The sequence below is a fragment of the Schistocerca americana genome, unplaced genomic scaffold (assembly GCF_021461395.2).
Source record: "Schistocerca americana isolate TAMUIC-IGC-003095 unplaced genomic scaffold, iqSchAmer2.1 HiC_scaffold_229, whole genome shotgun sequence".
Taxonomy (NCBI): Eukaryota; Metazoa; Arthropoda; class Insecta; order Orthoptera; family Acrididae; genus Schistocerca; species Schistocerca americana.
The window spans coordinates 237501-245000 of NW_025725938.1; the positions used below are offsets into that span (position 1 = coordinate 237501).

The 7500-nt window shown below is 53.2% G+C and overlaps 2 non-coding genes across 2 annotated transcripts; both read right to left on the reverse strand.

Moving 5' to 3' along the window:
• Positions 1 to 152: 152 nt before the first annotated feature.
• LOC124575236 lies at positions 153 to 307 on the reverse strand. Its single transcript, XR_006972357.1, has one exon. It is a non-coding gene; the product is annotated as a 5.8S ribosomal RNA (ribosomal RNA).
• Positions 308 to 658: 351 nt separating this feature from the next.
• Positions 659 to 2568, reverse strand: LOC124575274. The gene has a single exon (XR_006972385.1). It is a non-coding gene; the product is annotated as a small subunit ribosomal RNA (ribosomal RNA).
• Positions 2569 to 7500: the final 4932 nt, after the last annotated feature.

Below are 7500 nucleotides of genomic sequence, written 5' to 3' on the forward strand. Positions count from 1 at the left end.
TGTGCACGCTACCGAGTAAGTACCGGTATGCGAACCGCCAGGCGACGGGCGCGCATCGCACGTTTCAGGAGGCGCGGCCGGCCCCACAGGCGGCCGCGACGCTCCCAGGTCTGCGAAGCGGGGCAAACGCCGCGCGCTTCAGTATACGTAGCCGACCCTCAGCCAGACGTGGCCCGGGAACGGAATCCATGGACCGCAATGTGCGTTCGAAACGTCGATGTTCATGTGTCCTGCAGTTCACATGTCGACGCGCAATTTGCTGCGTTCTTCATCGACCCACGAGCCGAGTGATCCACCGCCCTGGGTGATCTTTTCTTAGTTTCCACTGTCTCTTTCAAGACAGTTGCATAGGCGGGACGTAGGCGTGTGGCGGCCCCTGTTCAAGCGTTCTGTGTCCAACGGCCTCACGGCCGATGGGCGTCGTACGGCTCCACACCGGAGCGGACAGGCAGTCGGGCGAAAGTCATTCAAAACCGGCGCCAGGCGCCAGGTGCCGCAGGCCAGCCGCTCCAGCGCTTCAGCGCTCGTACCACACAACATTGGCGTTAGTTTTGAGAAGCACGCGTGGTTCCGCACGCGGCGCACGGCTACTGCGAGCCGTACAGGTAGCGTGTTGCGCGACACGACACGCACATCGAACGACATGCAGTCTAGTCGGTAATGATCCTTCCGCAGGTTCACCTACGGAAACCTTGTTACGACTTTTACTTCCTCTAAATGATCAAGTTTGGTCATCTTTCCGGTAGCATCGGCAACGACAGAGTCAATGCCGCGTACCAGTCCGAAGACCTCACTAAATCATTCAATCGGTAGTAGCGACGGGCGGTGTGTACAAAGGGCAGGGACGTAATCAACGCGAGCTTATGACTCGCGCTTACTGGGAATTCCTCGTTCATGGGGAACAATTGCAAGCCCCAATCCCTAGCACGAAGGAGGTTCAGCGGGTTACCCCGACCTTTCGGCCTAGGAAGACACGCTGATTCCTTCAGTGTAGCGCGCGTGCGGCCCAGAACATCTAAGGGCATCACAGACCTGTTATTGCTCAATCTCGTGCGGCTAGAAGCCGCCTGTCCCTCTAAGAAGAAAAGTAATCGCTGACAGCACGAAGGATGTCACGCGACTAGTTAGCAGGCTAGAGTCTCGTTCGTTATCGGAATTAACCAGACAAATCGCTCCACCAACTAAGAACGGCCATGCACCACCACCCACCGAATCAAGAAAGAGCTATCAATCTGTCAATCCTTCCGGTGTCCGGGCCTGGTGAGGTTTCCCGTGTTGAGTCAAATTAAGCCGCAGGCTCCACTCCTGGTGGTGCCCTTCCGTCAATTCCTTTAAGTTTCAGCTTTGCAACCATACTTCCCCCGGAACCCAAAAGCTTTGGTTTCCCGGAGGCTGCCCGCCGAGTCATCGGAGGAACTGCGGCGGATCGCTGGCTGGCATCGTTTATGGTTAGAACTAGGGCGGTATCTGATCGCCTTCGAACCTCTAACTTTCGTTCTTGATTAATGAAAACATACTTGGCAAATGCTTTCGCTTCTGTTCGTCTTGCGACGATCCAAGAATTTCACCTCTAACGTCGCAATACGAATGCCCCCGCCTGTCCCTATTAATCATTACCTCGGGTTCCGAAAACCAACAAAATAGAACCGAGGTCCTATTCCATTATTCCATGCACACAGTATTCAGGCGGGCTTGCCTGCTTTAAGCACTCTAATTTGTTCAAAGTAAACGTGCCGGCCCACCGAGACACTCACTCAAGAGCACCCTGGTAGGATTGCAACGGGGTCCGCCTCGGGACGCACGAGCACGCACGAGGCGCGTCGCACGCCTTCGGCTCGCCCCACCGGCAGGACGTCCCACGATACATGCCAGTTAAACACCGACGGGCGGTGAACCAACAGCGTGGGACACAAATCCAACTACGAGCTTTTTAACCGCAACAACTTTAATATACGCTATTGGAGCTGGAATTACCGCGGCTGCTGGCACCAGACTTGCCCTCCAATAGATACTCGTTAAAGGATTTAAAGTGTACTCATTCCGATTACGGGGCCTCGGATGAGTCCCGTATCGTTATTTTTCGTCACTACCTCCCCGTGCCGGGAGTGGGTAATTTGCGCGCCTGCTGCCTTCCTTGGATGTGGTAGCCGTTTCTCAGGCTCCCTCTCCGGAATCGAACCCTGATTCCCCGTTACCCGTTACAACCATGGTAGGCGCAGAACCTACCATCGACAGTTGATAAGGCAGACATTTGAAAGATGCGTCGCCGGTACGAGGACCGTGCGATCAGCCCAAAGTTATTCAGAGTCACCAAGGCAAACGGACCGGACGAGCCGACCGATTGGTTTTGATCTAATAAAAGCGTCCCTTCCATCTCTGGTCGGGACTCTGTTTGCATGTATTAGCTCTAGAATTACCACAGTTATCCAAGTAACGTGGGTACGATCTAAGGAACCATAACTGATTTAATGAGCCATTCGCGGTTTCACCTTAATGCGGCTTGTACTGAGACATGCATGGCTTAATCTTTGAGACAAGCATATGACTACTGGCAGGATCAACCAGGGAGCTGCGTCAACTAGAGCTGAGCAGCCGGCCGCCCGGGAGTGTGTCCCGGGGGCCCGCGCGAACACGCAAGCGTCCGCTCAATTATTCTGCAAACAGGAGGAGGCTGAGCTCCCCTGCACAATACACCTCGAAACCCTCTCAGGTCCCGGCGGCGCGCAGCGCCGTCCTAAGTACTTGGTCGGGTTCGAGAGAGGCGCAATCGCCCGGAGTTTGGCGAGTAGACGCTTTAGGTGCGACCACCCGTGCTCCCAACTGAGCTTGCCGCTGCCGACAGAGGCCCGGGAGCGTGCTGTCGTGGCATTGCCGGCGGGAGACAACACGCGCCACCTACGGTGACCGGCAGCTCCAACGCCAGCGCCACAGAAGGACAAAAGCCCCACTTGGGTGCCGAAGCGAACTCTCCCAGCACAGCGCACGCGCCAACACGTCCGCACAGCTGCGATACAAACCACCTGCGAGAACCGCAGAGGCGACCGAGCAGCAGACGGCGTCGCGGCGCCGAGCGCCGGGCGGCGGCGCATCCTCAGCGCACACAGTCCTCAATCGGACCAGCACACTGCAGATGTCCACCGCGCTTCGCACCGGGCCCGCGAGGACCTACTTTGGCCGCACGGCGCCGCGTGCAGGGTGCGCCGGCGCGCAGCTGCGCCGCCTGCCGCCTCCGTCGGCCGGCGCGCCTGCCACTGGCCGCCCCCACCAGCCGGCTGTAGCGCGTGCGCCCACGCACCGCGCGGCCAGCACGCCGGGAGGCCCCCCCTCACCGGCCGGGGACGGTCCCACCCAGCCACCGCCGCGTATCGCTTCACACCCAGATGCCATTCACGTTCGTGGGCATGGTGGGTATCGCTGGAACAACCGGTTGGTAGCTCAACCGATCGTCGCCATCACTGATTCACCTCTAGCGAGAACAACCGCACCACAACGGTTTACCAGTTGTTCATTTGCATAACGTCACCAGCAAACGTAGGCGTCCATCGCCATTTGCAAATTCAACGATTGTTGCATGCCTGTGTCAGGTGTCACGACACACTATGTCTGCCCACATACACGCAACAACATGTGCACGCTTCGCGAACACGTGGAAGGTGGCCCCCGTACGTATGCGATGTCCATTGCGCGAACGACTGTCAACCGGCCTCTGTCGCATGTCGCAGATGTGGAACGCAGTGCACCATGCTATCACGGTGTGTGAGAAGAGACGACTACGTCTGACAACACGCGCCACTACATCAACAGACGGCTCATGCTGATCGCCATCCAGGGCATACCACACTGCAATCCAGCTCTTATAGGGAGACGACACGTAGCTGAGTGCACAACATTTGGACCGCATGGTTCGCCGTTGTTGGCGCAGTCGTTGTACGGTCACATGTACCACGATGTATCATTCAGTACATGAGGACCAATGTGCAGTACAGTGTGTGATTTGGACGTACAACATCAGCGGACAGTTGACACAGGCCGTACCACAGCGTAGGCTAAGTGCTTCGCACATGCGAATGCCAATGAACAACTGCAAATGCCAATGAACAACTGCAAAGGGCATTGAGCATGTACGTCCTGCTGCCATCCACATTACAGTGTATAGCTGCAAGGTGTTTAACATGAAGCGATACACTGGGGACCGGGCAGTGCGAGTAGCAAACTATATTGCGGGGGTTGCAGTTAGGCAACACTACACTAATTTAACGCGTCGTATGACAATTACAGAGCAGGTTAAGGCCCAACGTGTGTTGGGTTAAGGCCCAACGTGTGTTGGGTTAAGGCCCAACGTGTGTTGGGTTAAGGCCCAACGTGTGTTGGGTTAAGGCCCAACGTGTGTTGGGTTAAGGCCCAACGTGTGTTGGGTTAAGGCCCAACGTGTGTTGGGTTAAGGCCCAACGTGTGTTGGGTTAAGGCCCAACGTGTGTTGGGTTAAGGCCCAACGTGTGTTGGGTTAAGGCCCAACGTGTGTTGGGTTAAGGCCCAACGTGTGTTGGGTTAAGGCCCAACGTGTGTTGGGTTAAGGCCCAACGTGTGTTGGGTTACGTTAAGGGGCAATGTGGGTTACGTTAAGGGGCAATGTGGGTTACGTTAAGGGGCAATGTGGGTTACGTTACGGCGCAATATAGGTTACGTTACGGCGCAATATAGGTTACGTTAAGGCGCAATATCGGTTACGTTAAGGCGCAATACAGGTTACGTTAAGGCGCAATACAGGTTACGTTAAGGCGCAATACAGGTTACGTTAAGGCGCAATACAGGTTACGTTAAGGCGCAATACAGGTTACGTTAAGGCGCAATGCAGGTTACGTTAAGGCGCAATACAGGTTACGTTAAGGCGCAATACAGGTTACGTTAAGGCGCAATACAGGTTACGTTAAGGCGCAATACAGGTTACGTTAAGGCGCAATACAGGTTACGTTAAGGCGCAATACAGGTTACGTTAAGGCGCAATACAGGTTACGTTAAGGCGCAATACAGGTTACGTTAAGGCGCAATACAGGTTACGTTAAGGCGCAATACAGGTTACGTTAAGGCGCAATACAGGTTACGTTAAGGCGCAATACAGGTTACGTTAAGGCGCAATACAGGTTACGTTAAGGCGCAATACAGGTTACGTTAAGGCGCAATACAGGTTACGTTAAGGCGCAATACAGGTTACGTTAAGGCGCAATACAGGTTACGTTAAGGCGCAATACAGGTTACGTTAAGGCGCAATACAGGTTACGTTAAGGCGCAATACAGGTTACGTTAAGGCGCAATACAGGTTACGTTAAGGCGCAATACAGGTTAGGTTAAGGCGCAATACAGGTTAGGTTAAGGCGCAATACAGGTTAGGTTAAGGTACGACATAGGTTAGGTTAAGGTACGACATAGGTTAGGTTAAGGTACGACATAGGTTAGGTTAAGGTACGACATAGGTTAGGTTAAGGTACGACATAGGTTAGGTTAAGGTACGACATAGGTTAGGTTAAGGTACGACATAGGTTAGGTTAAGGTACGACATAGGTTAGGTTAAGGTACGACATAGGTTAGGTTAAGGTACGACATAGGTTAGGTTAAGGTACGACATAGGTTAGGTTAAGGTACGACATAGGTTAGGTTAAGGTACGACATAGGTTAGGTTAAGGTACGACATAGGTTAGGTTAAGGTACGACATAGGTTAGGTTAAGGTACGACATAGGTTAGGTTAAGGTACGACATAGGTTAGGTTAAGGTACGACATAGGTTAGGTTAAGGTACGACATAGGTTAGGTTAAGGTACGACATAGGTTAGGTTAAGGTACGACATAGGTTAGGTTAAGGTACGACATAGGTTAGGTTAAGGTACGACATAGGTTAGGTTAAGGTACGACATAGGTTAGGTTAAGGTACGACATAGGTTAGGTTAAGGTACGACATAGGTTAGGTTAAGGTACGACATAGGTTAGGTTAAGGTACGACATAGGTTAGGTTAAGGTACGACATAGGTTAGGTTAAGGTACGACATAGGTTAGGTTAAGGTACGACATAGGTTAGGTTACGGTACGACATAGGTTAGGTTACGGTACGACATAGGTTAGGTTACGGTACGACATAGGTTAGGTTACGGTACGACATAGGTTAGGTTACGGTACGACATAGGTTAGGTTACGGTACGACATAGGTTAGGTTACGGTACGACATAGGTTAGGTTACGGTACGACATAGGTTAGGTTACGGTACGATATAGGTTAGGTTACGGTACGATATAGGTTAGGTTAAGGTACACATTGTTGTAAGGAAAGGTTTAATGGGGGGCGGGGCGGGGCGGCCGGTTTGTTGATTGTGATTATAGTAAGTGGATGCCTGCGGCATCATCTGATTTGCCACGTCAGGATGCACCTTTGGCTCATGACAGGCGGCGCTCTCATTCCATGCTTGTGGCAGACCTGTGTCTTTCATTCCTGCCATTGTTTGTGTGCTGTGAGAGGAGGCAGTATTGTGATGTTGGGTGCACCCCTGTGTAGGACATGTGTGGGTGTTGGTGGCTTGGCTGAGCAATGGTGGTTGTCGGGTGGGTGGGATATTCTGTTTTCTGAGTGGACCTCCCAGTCTGGTTATGACAGTGTGGATTGTCTAATGTGGCGGAGAGGATGCACTGGGTGTTGTTCCATGCTGGTGCTTACATATTGTCTGTGTGCGTGTTACAGGCAGAGAGTAGTGCGTGATAAGGGTGTGTGGCTGACGTGTGGTTGTGATTGTGAGCAGAGTCTTTCAGCATGTATACGGACAGTTGTATACATTATCTGTATTCTGATGGCTCTATCTATTACTAATCAGCGCCGTGTATACGTTTAATCCGGTTCCAGTCGAAACTGTTGTATCTCTGTACATTAGTGACACGGCGAGCCCGCTATGTAGTTACTCGTCTCGGCAGCTTCCACCGGTGTATGGCAAATGATTATAAGGAATCAGTCTAGTCGTCAATACCGATGGTGTGACGTCACATGTCTGGGGTGGGGGACGCTGCGCCCTTCCGGTGGGTCATGGCCTAGAAAGACTCTTCCCACGCAGGGGGGCGTGGACTGTCATTGACTCTTCCAGGTAATATACTTGCCGTACGTTCTTGCGACTGCGAGTGCAACGCTCACCGGTACCGACATGGATGGAGCGCCTCCTAGCTGACCGCTCAGCATCGGCATTCGTACAGAGAGCAACGCGGTCGCGTCTCTAGCTCGTAACTGGTACAGCCCGCAGCTCATGTATAGGGACAGCGGGAATGTCGCATATTGGAGATAACTCTTCATGAAACGCATGTTATAGGGGTGGATTGCACATTGCGACTGCGGGAAAAGTCCGCCGTTCATCCGCTGGAGTTGCGAGTTGGGCGGTTGGAGTGGGGCGCAGGTGGAGTGATTGCCGGTCCACGATTTCGTGCGGCAGAGGCGCTGGCGTTGGGGTGCTGTGGTCGACAGAGGACGCAGGCT